We start from the raw sequence: 13854 nt of genomic DNA, 5'->3' as shown, positions 1-13854 counted from the left end.
GGGGATTGACTCACGGGGAGCCCCTGGGAGTATATTTTTGATCACAGCCTTGGGGAGGCAGAGTTGCCGCACCGCGCACTGCTCATATTCACTGTCACACCGGACCCCGCGGACAGCTGTGAAGCCGTTCCACCCGCAAGGGGACGAGCACACCTGCCACCTCCCAAAGTTTCTTCCCGTGCCTTTGTTTTCCTTTTTTGTTTGTTTCTGGCCTAAGTGCGTTCAAGAGGAGACCCGCGCGCTTGACAGTTTTGTTCCCGAGCACAATGCACCCTGGCCAGGGGCGCTGTGTTGCACCGCAGGTCTCTGGACGCGTGCATCGCGCACCGGGGAAGCGCTAGCTATCAAGGGTGCCGGCAAGGGAAAGGCCAGAAGAGAGGAGGGGCGGTGATGAGAGCTGCTGCTGGGAAGGTGAAGACCTCCGGAGGTCTGGGGAGGACACCAGGCGGCCTTGCTGAGTGTCCTTCTGTATTGGGATGCATGAGGTTCAGCGCTGAGTGGGGGGAAACCTGAAGGTGCAGAGGCGCGCGCACTGTCTGCCTCCGCGGAGGCCAAACACGCGCTGGTACAGAGGCTGTCAGAGCTGGGGGCGGGACGGGGAACAGCTGGAAGGGGGGGGGGGGGACTCACGTGCGGCTGTAAACACGTGTGTGCTGTCTAGATAGCTCCTTTAAAGCGGCATATGTGTTCCTGATTGTTTATTAGGTATTTTAAACATGTAGAATATTACAGAAAACAATATCATGTATTATACGGATATTTGACGCTTCTCTTTTTTTTTTCTTTTTTGAAGAATTTATTTATTTATTTTATTCGAGGGGGAGAGAGCAAGTAGGGGGAGAGGCAGAGGGAGAGGGAGAGAGAGAATCTCAAGCAGACTCCATTATGCGTGCGGAGCCTGACTCAGGGCTCAGTCACAACCTTGAGATCATGACCTGAGCCAAAACCAAGAGTTAGACACTTAACGGTGCTACGTAGGCACCCCGATATTTGGCCATTCTGCTTCAGATTTCTTCTTTTTTTTTTAAATTTTTTTTATTTATTTGAGAGAGAGCAAGAGAGTGTGCGCGCGCGCACGAGTGGGGGGAGCGGCAAGGGAAGAGGAAAGCAGACTCCTCCCTGAGCAGGGACCCCAATGTGGGGCTTGATCCCAGGACTCTGAGATCATGACCTGAGCTGAGGGCAGACACTTAACCAACTGAACCATCCAGGTGCCCCCAGATTTCCTCTTTTTAAATCACACACAGAAGTTGGCAGACAGACACAACCCTCCATGTGCTACCTTCAGAGTCCTGAGGCCTTCTGACCTTGAAAGAACCACTATTCCCAGTTGCCTACCTGGGAATGTTCACCTGGATGTTCTTATACTGATTTTTAAATAATTGGCATGTGTTTAAAATCTGTAAATGTAGCCTATTGAGTTTTTGTTCCAAACCTCCTATTGTGTCTGTCAAGATAAGGAAATTCATTTTATTTGAAGGAGAGCAGAATCTGTCACCCCAAAATATGCCTCTTTGGCATAAGGATTATTTTAGGCTGATTATTTTTAAGAAACAGCTTCTCTATTCTTTAAGTTACAGGGGAAGCTCTGAAAACTGAGTGGAAGTACCTTTTTGTAAGAGACTTTTACACTTCCCAGGGAGGTCTCCAGTCATGAGCATGTCTCCCTCTGCATACCAGGAAGAGAAGGGGGACCAAATCTCTGGAAACGCCCATCAAAGAAGAAGGCACAGACATGAACCTGCATGCCAACCATACCATCCCTCTTTGCCTGGAAACTTCCCATAACTGATGACCTCCCTGCCCAATATCTTCTTTTGTCTTCAGGGGAAGATGGTATTTAAGGTGGAGGCTTTGGCCTTCTGGGGAATTACTTAGTTTCCCTGGGTCTCTCCCTTGTAGACGGGAGGTATACAGGTTACTGAACCTGTTTTCTTTCCTCCAGTTATTCTGCCGCTTATTACAGCAGGGGCGGCGGGTGGGGCAGGGGGCGGGGAATGTCTCCGCCAAGAACCTAGAAGGGTCGAGGTAAAATTATTTTTCCTCCCCGCACGCTCCTATTTTAGAGAGAGCCGTCTTGCATGAATATGTGTTTGTTAATCCTTTTCGTTTCCCATGTGAAGTTGCTCACTCCTTTCCTCTCCTTTAACATGTAAATGTGTTGAATCTCATTGCTAGATTTTCTGAAATTGAGCCATCTTTTTCTCTTTTTTTGCAGAAATATGTTTCCATTTCAAATAGTCATTTTTAAAGGCCGATGACCTGAATGCACTCTGATGGCGCTTTCTGCTAGAGTTGACCCATAGCCAGACTGTGTAGGAGCTGCCGTGTGTCTTTAGGAGAAGACAGCAGTCCTGATTATCTGATTCCCATTTATAATCCTTCAGTGGCTCTATTTAGTTCACCGAGTTTCAAGTTCCTCTGAGTGCATCCGTGGCCTTCACATCCCATGATCCCTTCTTCAGATTCATCTCCTTATGCCTGGCTTCTCTCCCAAGCCTCTCCTACCCAGCCCACCGCCAGAGCTTGACAGCTATCATCTTTAAGTGTGTCTTGACTCCAATCCCCACTTCCTGTGTGGAGAAAACTTTCTTTAGCTCAGGCCTCTGAACCTTCCAGGCTGGGGATCAGAGGAGCTGTCATAAGACATAGACAGTGCTCTGTTACACCATTGTTTGAGATCCTGACATGGATCCCCTTCCCCGTAAGTCGAAGGCTGAACTCTTCAATACCACGCGACCATGTTTCTGTCTCCTGGACACACATCCCTGAGCAGACAGGGGACAGTCTGCAGCACACATCTCAGAGCACACTTGTGGCTGCATTTTGAAATCCATCCTCTAGCGGAGACCTTCCCTGTCTGTGAAGGGAGTCTGGGTCTGTGAGCTGATTTCTTTGTGGGGATCCAATTGGGGAAAGACTCAAGTCTTTGGTCACTCAAGTTCCGTACATGTGTGCTGGGTCTGGAATTCTGCTATGCATATATTTTCAGGAGTGCTGCGCAAGTACTTAAATCCAGGTATCTCCATGTCCAAAGAGGCACCGCCACGTGTGAAAACAGGCCCATCTCTCCTCCCCATGCTTACCGCGGTGCTGGTGTCTACCTTACTTCTGGGAACTGAGGCCCTGCCACCCAGTCCCTCACCGCCCATCCTCCATTCCTTTGAAATCTGGAGGCTGATTTCCTGGTGCCTCTCACCATCATCTCCATCATCAGAGAGCTGTTCAGAGGTGCTGGTGTCCCTCACCTGAGGCATTTCTTAGTGTCTTCATGAGGGGAGTGTCCTTTGGGAGGGGCCATGGTTACAAAGTATCTAAGCAAGTTGCCCCTAATGGGCTCACTGAAATCCCTTCTAACTGGCCCCGGGGCCTCTGGGGTTCCATCAGGGGTGTCCCTGCCCACCGGGCTCTTTGGGTATTTGCCAGTGTTGAGCACGGTGCTTAGTTAGCTAACTAAGCACAATGTTACTGCCCCCCAGCGTATTAAATCCCCATCCTCATGAGTGCCTCTGTCTGTTTAAGCTGTTGTAGCAAAACACCACAGACTCGGTGGTTATAAACCACAGCTCTGTTGGCCAGGAGTCCAGGTTGAGGGCAGCGCGGTCAGGTGAGGGGCCCTTCCAGGTTGCAGACCTCTCACTGCGTCCTCACACACCGGCGGGGGTAAGGGAGCTCTCTGGACTCTTATGAGGCACTAATGACACTCATGAGGCTCTTGACCCATGACCGAATCCCCTGCCACAGGCTTCCAGATCACCTCCAGATGCCCTCACCGTGGGGGCTGGGCTTCACCAAATGAACGCTGGGTGCCACAAGTGTGCAGACCGCAGCCCCGCCTCGGTGCATCTGGCACGATCCAAGGTCATATTCACCTCCTGTGACCTAATGCCCTGAGAACACGCTCCTGCCCGTGCATCCCAGACGGCATCAGCACCGCACAGTCCCACGCTGTGGCTCGGCTGGTGTCCAGAGGCGCGCGTCCTCCTGCAGCAGACCCCTCTTCTCCCGCTCTGGCTGGGCTGGAGTGAAGTTCTTGTTATCAGCCCAGAGACAAAGGATGCTGGGGGCTGTCTGGAGGAGAGCTGGCATCGTCTGTGAATCGACCACTTTTTGTGAAGTCATCAGAGTTTGTTTTTCATTTTTTGGTTTTTGGGTTTTGTAAATGTGTTTCTAGATGCAGGGAGAGGCCGCTCCCTCACACGTGACAAAGGACGGCTTTCGCCGCAAGCAATGTTCAGAGGAACGAGAGCTCAGTGTTCCCAGCCTCACATGTGTCTGGGTGAATGTTCCTTCCCCCAGGGCCCCTCTCGTCATCAGTCCTGGATCCTTACCTAACAGAATTACCAACCCGTCGTCACTGTGAATCAGTGGTCCTTACAGGCTCTGGGCTTGGCCCACACCCACCTCTGCCCTGCTGCTATGGGAGGTACGGGGTTACTTTGCAATTGCCTTGGAGTCTTTCTGGTTTTCTACCTGTAGTCTGAGTTGAGAACGCAAGGCTTTAAGTTTGTCGTTTTCTCTAGACGGGCTCTCTAGGCCAGCCTGAATCTGCCAGCCCATGTTCTCATCTTGGCAAACACCACCGGGAACCCAGGCACTGAACGGTCTGCTCACCTTTGGCACCCCATCTTGCCCTCCACCTGCGCGCACCATGGCGGCTGCAGAAGTTCGCGGCACACATCCCGTCACTGCAAAAATCTACGTTCCTGTGTCAAATACGTCATCAATGCAATCTCACAGGGCAGCTCCAGAGGGGCTCTGTTTCCTGGGGCCACTTCTGGGCGTAATAACTGGGTTGCTCAGGGTATTGGCATACCCACGAGATGCACGGAGGTATTACAAACTATCCTCAGACTGTTTCCAACAGGAGACAACCTCGGGCTTAGCAAGGCCCCCTCACATTCTAGCCAAATGTGAGCTCCTGGAGAAAAGGACTTTCTGCTGGTTTTGTTTATGGGATCTTCCTGGGGTAGGAGCAGTGCCGTTGCACATGGCAGGAGCTCAGGGATTGTTTGATAACGAAGGGAAGAAATGACATAGAAGTCCAACCATCAGAAACAGCTCCAGATCAGAATGCCATAAAACATTTTATGTTCACATATCTAGTAAGTAAAGAACATTCTAGAAATAATTTGAGCATAAAATTGAACCCCAACGTGACCAGATTAAAAAAAAAATACAGCTGTATGAGTTTTCATAAAGTAAAAATTGCCCGTGTAACCGCCATCCAGGTCAAGGAGAAAAATTAAAAAATAACGCACCCCCTGACTCAAGGCCCCCAGGGGTCCCCTCAGTCACAACACCCACCCTCAACAGTAAGCACGACCCTGACTTCTACCACCGAAGGTGAGTTTTCCTGTATTTGAAATACACACACATGCACACACTCACGCACAATGCGCAAGCCCATGTGCACACACACTCACGCATAAGGCACGTGTACACGTAACACATGTGTACACGAGCTGACACGATATTCACACGTGTGTGCACACACACTCACGCATACACAATACGTGTGCCCGCACACTGACCTAACACATAGACACACACACACAGGCTGACACGATACACAAACACACACACACGCAACACGGGGTGTATCTCTCGTTGTGTCAAGGTTGGTTCGCTCAGGACCATCTTTCTGCCGTTTGTCTGCCGTTGTGTCCGACAGCATCTGGTTCTCTCTCATTGTTTCATATTCCACGACGCGACCGTCCTCCACGTACGCATTCACGTCAGCGCGACACAAACACTGGGCCATTTCCAGTTGTGTGGTGAACGGTGCCGCCACGCTGCTCCCGCACCGGGCTCCGGCGGATCGTGCTCTTGTTCCCGCGGGACAGTGTTTCTGGGCAGTGAAGTATCCTTTCGATTCTGTAGATATTGCCAGCCTGATTTACACGATGCTCGTGCCAATCGCTGCTCCTGCTGGCGGGGCACGAGCTTTCGCAGAGGACACATTCTCACCAGCACTGAGTATCGGCAGTCCCATTTATTTTAGCTTTCTGGACGTCGCAGGGCCTTTCCTGGGACCTCATCGCAGTCTGACCTGGTGTGAGTGAAGAGGCTGAACACATTTTAATGCACTATGTTGGCCTTTGGATAAAATTTTTTGCCGACTGATTTTTCAGCCGCTTTGCCCATTTTTCTTTTTTCTTCCTGACTTACAAGCTTTCTTTACTTACTCTGTGTAGGAGTCCTTCCCAACCACAATCGTCTTCTCTCACCTGCGGCACACTCGCCGCACGGGCGCGTTTTAATGAATACAAATTCTGAACTACATCCCCGACAAACTGTCTTTTCAAAAATACCTGATGGTCAGTGTATGTTTCCCCTTAAATATCTTAAAATATCTTTGCCTACGCTATGGCATTAAGCCATTCTTCGATCTTGTTTTTGAGAATTTACAGCAATTTTCCTTTTACATTTAGACCTATAATCTATCTGGAATGAATTTAATGTATACAAGGAAGGAATCAATACTCATATTTCGAAAATGTGAATATCGAATTCATCCAGAATAATTCGTTTATTGATTGCATTCCGGTGCGTGGTTGCGTTACTGGAGATTTTATTCTGTTCCGTTCCTTTGTCTGCCTGTTCGCACCCATTATTGTGCTGTCTTAATTATTTAACTTCATGTAAAGGTTAATCTCTGGCAATGGAAATCCTCCATGTTTGCTCCGCCTCTTCAACAAAGTCTTGGCTATTTTCGGAGCATTTGTATTTACATAAAAAGTGTCTCAGATAAATGAAGCAACAGCCAATCCAATTTTGAATTTATCTCAGTGTAGCTTTGTTTTCTCTACAAGTTTTGTCCCCTAGTTCTAACCTCTTTGGTAGATTATCTATGCAAAACCCCTTTCTCTCTCCCTCCGCCCCACACACACAGTGCACTGTACTTTCTGGTACATGTGCCCTTCTGTGATCTCTTTTCATGTTGACTCTGGGCCAGGCTTGACCATGTGACTAAATTTTGGCTCATGAAATGGGAGCAAAATCATGGGCACTGAGTCTGGTCTCTGGGAACACTCACTTTCCAGACGCTTCCTTTCAGAGCCTAGATGCCATGCTATGAGAAACCCAGCCTCACCACCTGGACAGGCTGAGTAGAGAGTTGAAGACCTGGCTGAGGTCCCAGCGAAAAACCAGCATCGACTGACCGCCCAGCCTTCTGGGGAATGGGTCTCCAGGCGTCTCGGAGCTTCCGCACCTGGAACCACGTACCCAATTGCAGGATCTTGAGATAATTATTTGGGTGAGTTCAAACCTCTAAATTTGGGGATAGTTTTCTATGCATTCATGCAGTGTATACCTATATGTAATGTGGGCATGTGTGTACATGTCTATATTGGGGGTGATTTATTACACATGCACGGAACTGTGAAATGAAATCTGTGTCTAGATATACAGATATCAATAATCGATAATCTATAATCTATATAGCTCTTCCAGCGGTTCTTGGAGGGAGTGTTGGTCCAACACTTTTTCAGTTCATTAAGAGAGGTGAAAATGTACTTGAAGAACAATTTTCCGTAGCAGATGGTATAGAAGAGAGATACGGTGGGAGCATCGTAAATAATCGGACACTAAGCGTCATTAATCCAGACCATTCCGTAAAGACAGGGCGGGCCAGATCACATAAAGTTCATTACTGTAATGGTAGTTCTGCTGGTAATACCAGGACGGTGATTGTTCTCCAGGGCTTATGTGGCTGGCGGGTAACACATCTTTGGAGTCATTGAATTGAAAATTGTGTTACTATGTGTCATAGATCACATTTCTTATTTCCTAAAGTGGAAGTAGAACCTAAGGGGATATATGCAGATGATACAGCAATAAATTACCTATTTTTTTAGATAATTATAGTCTTTGTATTGACACATTTACATTTTAGAAATATTTGTCAGGAACATAACTGGTCATGTATGTTCTGGCTAAATGATCATTTTCTGAGCCTTCTCTGATGCTCCTCGTACAACAGGGCGAGGATCTTTGGACGTACCTCAAAGGGTTCCGATGTCCCACTAGCAATCTGAGACTAATAACTGTTAAAATTTGGTGTTTATAAATTACATACTTTATAAATAACTTAGAGCAATTCAAGTTCATCTTTGTAAAATTCTACTTGGTTGTGTTTCGATGTCCCCTTAAAATCGTGTGCTGTGTCTTTTCTGCCTGCCGCCTCTCCCGTCCTGTGTATGCTCTTTCTCACCCGGCTTTGGCTCTCACACACTGACCTAAATGGAATGCGTCAACAGGCTCCCCTGCCCTGAGCTCCTGGGGTGGGTTTAGCTAGTGGAGCATCAGCAAGAGATCTGAGCAGGGAATGTGATAAAAACCACTTTTTATTCTTTTGACTCTTTCCTTGTGAGCTATCTGCAGCGGGACCTCACGGCCCGGTTCACAGTCACAGCTCAGTCCCAGACGACACTCTTCCTACGGCCCACCCTCCGTCTGTGTCCATAATGTCCCCACACCAACTCTGCGTATCTGCGGGGCCATGGCTTATCACTGTTACTAGCTTTTCAATAAGGTCTTTTCCTCCTGGACCCCTCCAAATCCTGTCTACAGAATGCAAGAATTCCCTTTGCAAATTGTCCTGATGTAAATTTTCCCTGCTTATATGTACATCATCTCTTTCCTGCCAGGAAGTTAAGGAAACCGAGATGATTTACCTTTTAGTGTATTTTATGGTAAAATTTGGGTAAACCTGTGCAATTAGGGTCTGGACTTGACCTAATCTGTCAGGTGCTGAACACCCATCTAAGACATAAAGTTCAGCCTCAGAATTGAGTCCAACAGCCTTTAAGAAGTAATAAATTATAATAATGGCACTGTCCATAAAAGAAATAGTAAATTCTAGAACTCTGGAGTGTTCACGCTGGGAAGAGCTTGTGTGACCTCATGTGTCCTTTCTTTCTATGGGAAAGCTAAGGTCCAGACATTAGGCATCACTTCCCATATCACGGTGTGAGTGGGTCTCTGTGCTCCGGGCAGGAGGCCAAGCGCTACACGTAAAAAGAGAGAATCACACACAGAATCTGGCTCTTGTGTTTCTACCTGTTCACCCACCAAGTGAGCACCACACCAAATATATGCAAGTCTTGTTCTAGAAGCGAACGAGGCGAGTGTCGTTCCTCCCCTCGTGTGGCCTCCATTCTTAGGGGAACTCAGAAAATTAAGTCAGCCAAATAATTGTGATTCGTCATTACTGTTGTGAATGAGACAAGTAAGTCCTAGCAGGGAAACCTATTTTGGGAAGTGGTCAGGGAACATTTTTCTGCAGAGGTGATACTTAAGTGCATGCCCAAATGGCCCACTGGTGTTCTTATTGAGTGCCTACTATGTACCAAGCACTGTGCTATGTGCTGGGTCTTTTTTTTTTTAATTTATTTTCAGCATAACAGTGTTCATTGTTTTTGCACCACACCCAGTGCTCCATGCAGTATGTGCCCTCCCTATTAACCCACCACCTGGTTCCTCAACCTCCCACCCCCCCCCCGCCCCTTCAAAACCTCTGGTTTCTTAATGAGTAAAACCTGCTATGATATTTTAGTAGAAGAAAGAGGTGCTCAGTTTTAAAAACTGACGGGCTCAGTTGGTTAAGTGTGCAGTGGGCTCAGATCATGATCCCAGGGTCCTAGGATCAAGCCCCACACTGGGCTCCCTGCTCAGTGGGGAGTCTGCTTCTCCCTCTCCCTTTGCTGCTCCCCACCCCCTTGGTCTGCTCTCTCTCTCTCTCTCTCTCTCAAGTAAGTAAATAAAATCTTAAAAAATAAATAACAACTGAAGTTAGGAAATGACACAGGCTATGAGCACAGCCAACACGATGGGCTGAGAATCCAGGATAGGGCAGGTGCCCAGTTGGAGAGGGAGGTCAGGCTGAGAAAACGGTAGGGCAGCAACCGACGGAAAGGGCAGGGGAGCAACAGCATTCTGGGACCCAAAACAAAAACACAGCCAAAGCACACAGATGTGCCAAGTTTATGCAGGAGGCATGTGGGGGGGTGGCGGGGGGTTCATGGATGGAAAAGTCAAGGAGCTGCCGGCCCAGAGTGTGAGGAAGAGGCTGGAACAAGAGAGGGAAGTGGGGAGGCAGTGACTAGAGCTTTCCAGGTCCTGGTGAGAATTTTTGTTGTTACCTTAGAGCACTGGAAAGTAAGTACTAAATAGTCTTAGGCACATGTATGCCTGTGTGTGTGTGTATGTGTGTGTGTGTGTGTGTGCACTGCCTAGAGCAGGTGTGAAAGAGGACACATGGGAGGAATTGGGGGGAAGCTGGCTATGCACTCAGAATAACATGTGTAAAGGCCCTGAGGTCAAAGAGCTTTGTTCATTTCTTTGAGGCATTGCAAGAAGGCCAGTGTGTTGGAACATCATGAATGGGGAAGGGAAGTTTGACGTTAGGGATTGGGCAGGGGCCAGGCCATGCTGAGCCTCGGGGCCATGGGAAAAATCCTTCCTGGTAAGCACTGGGATTGGGGGGCGACAGATCCAGTCTCACGGTCTTCACTCACTAGCCCTGTGACGATAGACAAGTGCTGGTCCTCTCAGGACCTCAGTATCCTCCTCTATGAAGGGAGGCAAGCATGGCCACCACGGCAGAGCCACCTGGGGAAGATGAAACGAGCCTGGTGCTGGGTGCCACGTGAGCACTGCCGTGGACACCATCTCAGACACGACTCCTCATGCCAGTGTCCTGTCTGCAAAGTCGTCGACATTGAGCCAGGTCAGTGATGGCCAAACAGATGAGTCTCAGGGTCGTGCGGGAGCTTGTTTATAATACAGACCCCGATCCTGGCTCACACCCAAGCCTACCGACCTTGAATTTGCAGGATTGGGCCTGTATTTACACTGATGCTTGGAAGCCACTTGACAAGACACTCTACAGAGGGCCCTCAGACACCAACAGCTCCATGAACCAGGGCCCGAAACTCTGGCTCTGTGGCTTGCAGAGAATGTGACCTCTAGAAGTCCCCTCCCTTGCCAGTTTCTACCTCGGCCCTGGTAGAGCCTCTGCAGATTACATGGGACAGCTTCCCTCCCTCCCCTTGCCTTCTAATCGAATTATCACAGCAACCAGATGTGACAGGCTCCCGTTCAGACCCATTTAAACATCTCCAAGGGCACCATTCAGGACCCAGGCCTTTTGTCATTTGCCAGGCGCTGACCCTAGAAGCCTGGAAGGCCTCCTTATGCTAATTAGCAATGAAATGTCCTTCTGCCAGAATAATCTGATTACCGGGGCCCAGAGCATCTGCAGACTGTCACAATCAAACCTACGTCGAGAGAGCACCTCATGGGGGGCCGGTCCCCTGGAGTGGTCCGTCCTCTTCCTCCATGGCCCTGTTTCCAAACACTTACGTGTGTCCACTACCTCTCATTGTATTTGTGAAAATATAACGAATATGAAGGTGTCTTCCTCCAGGAAATTAAAGGGGCACAGCAAGCTGATTTACCCATTTCCAGTGGCCGTGGACCACCTCCATCCACGGGTGGCTCCTGCCCCACTGGGCCTCGTCTGGCGGCTGACAGTCCAGCCCGGATACTCACAGGCACAGCTTATTGCGTTGCCTTCTGGACCCTGCCTTGTCTTGTGCTTTTCTGAGGCACGTGGGATTATACTATAGAATTCTGTTCCTCATCCTTTGAATAAACAGATACATACAGGAAAAGGGCCCGGAATTTGAAGCAGGGAACCTGAACTCATGTTTTGGCTCTGCTCACTAACCATCTACCCTTGGAAGAATTGCCCTTGGAGATCTGGTGCCCTGCCGACAACCTGGTGGGACTGGGCGGTACACCAGAGCGCTCCTCCCCACCAGAAAGACTGGCTTCTAGGAAAGCTCTGTGCAGCTGTGCGGGGCTGGCCGCTCTAATGATGTCTTGGGGGTGACAGCAGCTGACATTTCTTGGGTGTGCAGTTACTATATTCCAGACACTGCGCTACTGGGCTTGAGATGCAGTAATTAATATGCTCTCAAAATAACCCTGGAAGGTAGGTGAGAACCCAAGGATTATTGTGTAAATCATCGGGTAGAAAAACCTAGTTGGAAACATCATGACATTTTTATGGTTTTCATTTACTTCGTTCTTATGAATATTCATGTCTGCCTGCAAAAAAAAGCGATGAGTTTTATGAGAGTCCCGCTCTTGACCCTTTTGGGGCATTTCAAAATATTAGAAACATGCACTGTCGTATATGAGGCTTCGAAAACTTGGAAACATTCTGTGTGGTGAACTGTTGCTAGGCCCAGAGGTTCTGGTGAGGCTTTGCACTTTCTGGCGCCATCCGCGGACCTCCGGTGAGCAGCTTACTGACCACGTTTTCCTCCAGCTTGGCTGTGCCGCACCCGAGCGTTTTCTTCACAAACCCACGGCTCCATTCGGAGTCCAGGAACAGGGAACCATTAAGATTTTCTAATAGGCTTTGGGTAAGGTGCCAGTCAGGGCCAGCACTGCCTTTAGGAAACTGAATTACAATGAGAAGACTGAACCGAAATCCCTGCAAAGAAGGGAATATTTTCAGAAGAGAGGGCACAGGATGCTGAGTCACCGCCAGACAAGCCACCTGGGGTGCAGCTAGTCCCCCCCCCCCCCAGCCATGCAGGGACAAGGAAGAGATGCAGACTGATGAGACCCCAGAGGGGCTGGAGCGGGGGAGGGAGGCAGCCACCACCCGACTAAGCCCCATCAGTCTTTCATCTCACCCTCTGATCTGCCAGTGCTGCTCGATGGCCAGATGCAAAGGAACGTCAGAGGGCAGGGAAGCCAGCAGATACACCCCTTAGGGTCTGGCTTCACAGAGCACAGAGAATGGCAGGAAAGAGTGGGGAGTGGACCTTTGCATGAAGAATAACCAGTGTGAGGTCAAGGTCCCTTGGGAGCCACAAGCTGGTGGTGCATGGTGGTGTGTGAGATCCGGACGGAAGGTCTTGTGTACCCGTCAGCTCAGCAACCGTCCCAAAACACAACAGGCTGGGTGGGGGTTCTCCTCTTGGCTTGCAGATGGCTGTCTTCTCTGGATGCCCTCAAATGGCGGACAGAGCTTCGGTGTCTCCTCTTCTTAGAGCGACACTAATCTCATCCGGGGAGCCCCACCCGCATGACTTCCTAAGCGGAATTACCTCCAGAGGCCCTGCCTCCAAATGCCATCACACTGGGGGGTTGGGCTTCCAGGAAGTATGGGCCCCGGGGGCAGGGACACAGTTCAGTCCACAGAACCTCCACCCAACTTGAAACTCCCTTATGGCATTCATCAATTCTGCAGTCTATTTAGAAACATTTTGTTTTGGGGAATCTGTAATTGTTTCCGTCTCCTTCTCCTTATTTCCATCTCTGAAGCAGCTCTCACAATGGGGCCCACACGTGTTACATCCCTGAATCATAGCAATGAGTCATCTTATGAATGAGGCAGCCAAGCCGTTGCACTAACCCCTTGAATCAAGATGGAGGAAATTGCTCTTATGAAGAGAGTATTATATTTATCAAGGAGACATATTTTTATGAGCTTTCTGAGATAGAAGTGAAACCACACAACGGTCCTGGTGTAAGTTCTCCCAAGGACTTGTCCTCTGTCAATCTGTGAGCCCTGCTTTGACAAGCACCTACTGGTCAGAGAGGCTAACTGGGGATTGTATCTTTCAGCATCACAGGGATTAGAAGATGGGTTGGGGTAGAATCTGGGAAGGAAGGGATGCCCATACGGACAGTGTCCCCGGGGTGGAAGGGACAAGCAGAAGGGAGAAGGAAAGAAATAATAAAGACAACAAACCAGCCTGCGCAGAGACACGAGCAGGAGGGGAGTTTGGGGAAGTTAGTCCTTGTTGTGAGATGTGTGTCTTGTGT

The sequence above is a fragment of the Meles meles genome, chromosome 1, assembly GCF_922984935.1.
Source record: "Meles meles chromosome 1, mMelMel3.1 paternal haplotype, whole genome shotgun sequence".
In the NCBI taxonomy this organism is placed as follows: domain Eukaryota; kingdom Metazoa; phylum Chordata; class Mammalia; order Carnivora; family Mustelidae; genus Meles; species Meles meles.
The sequence above is the reverse complement of the archived record's forward strand: the minus strand, read 5'-3'. Positions refer to the sequence as shown.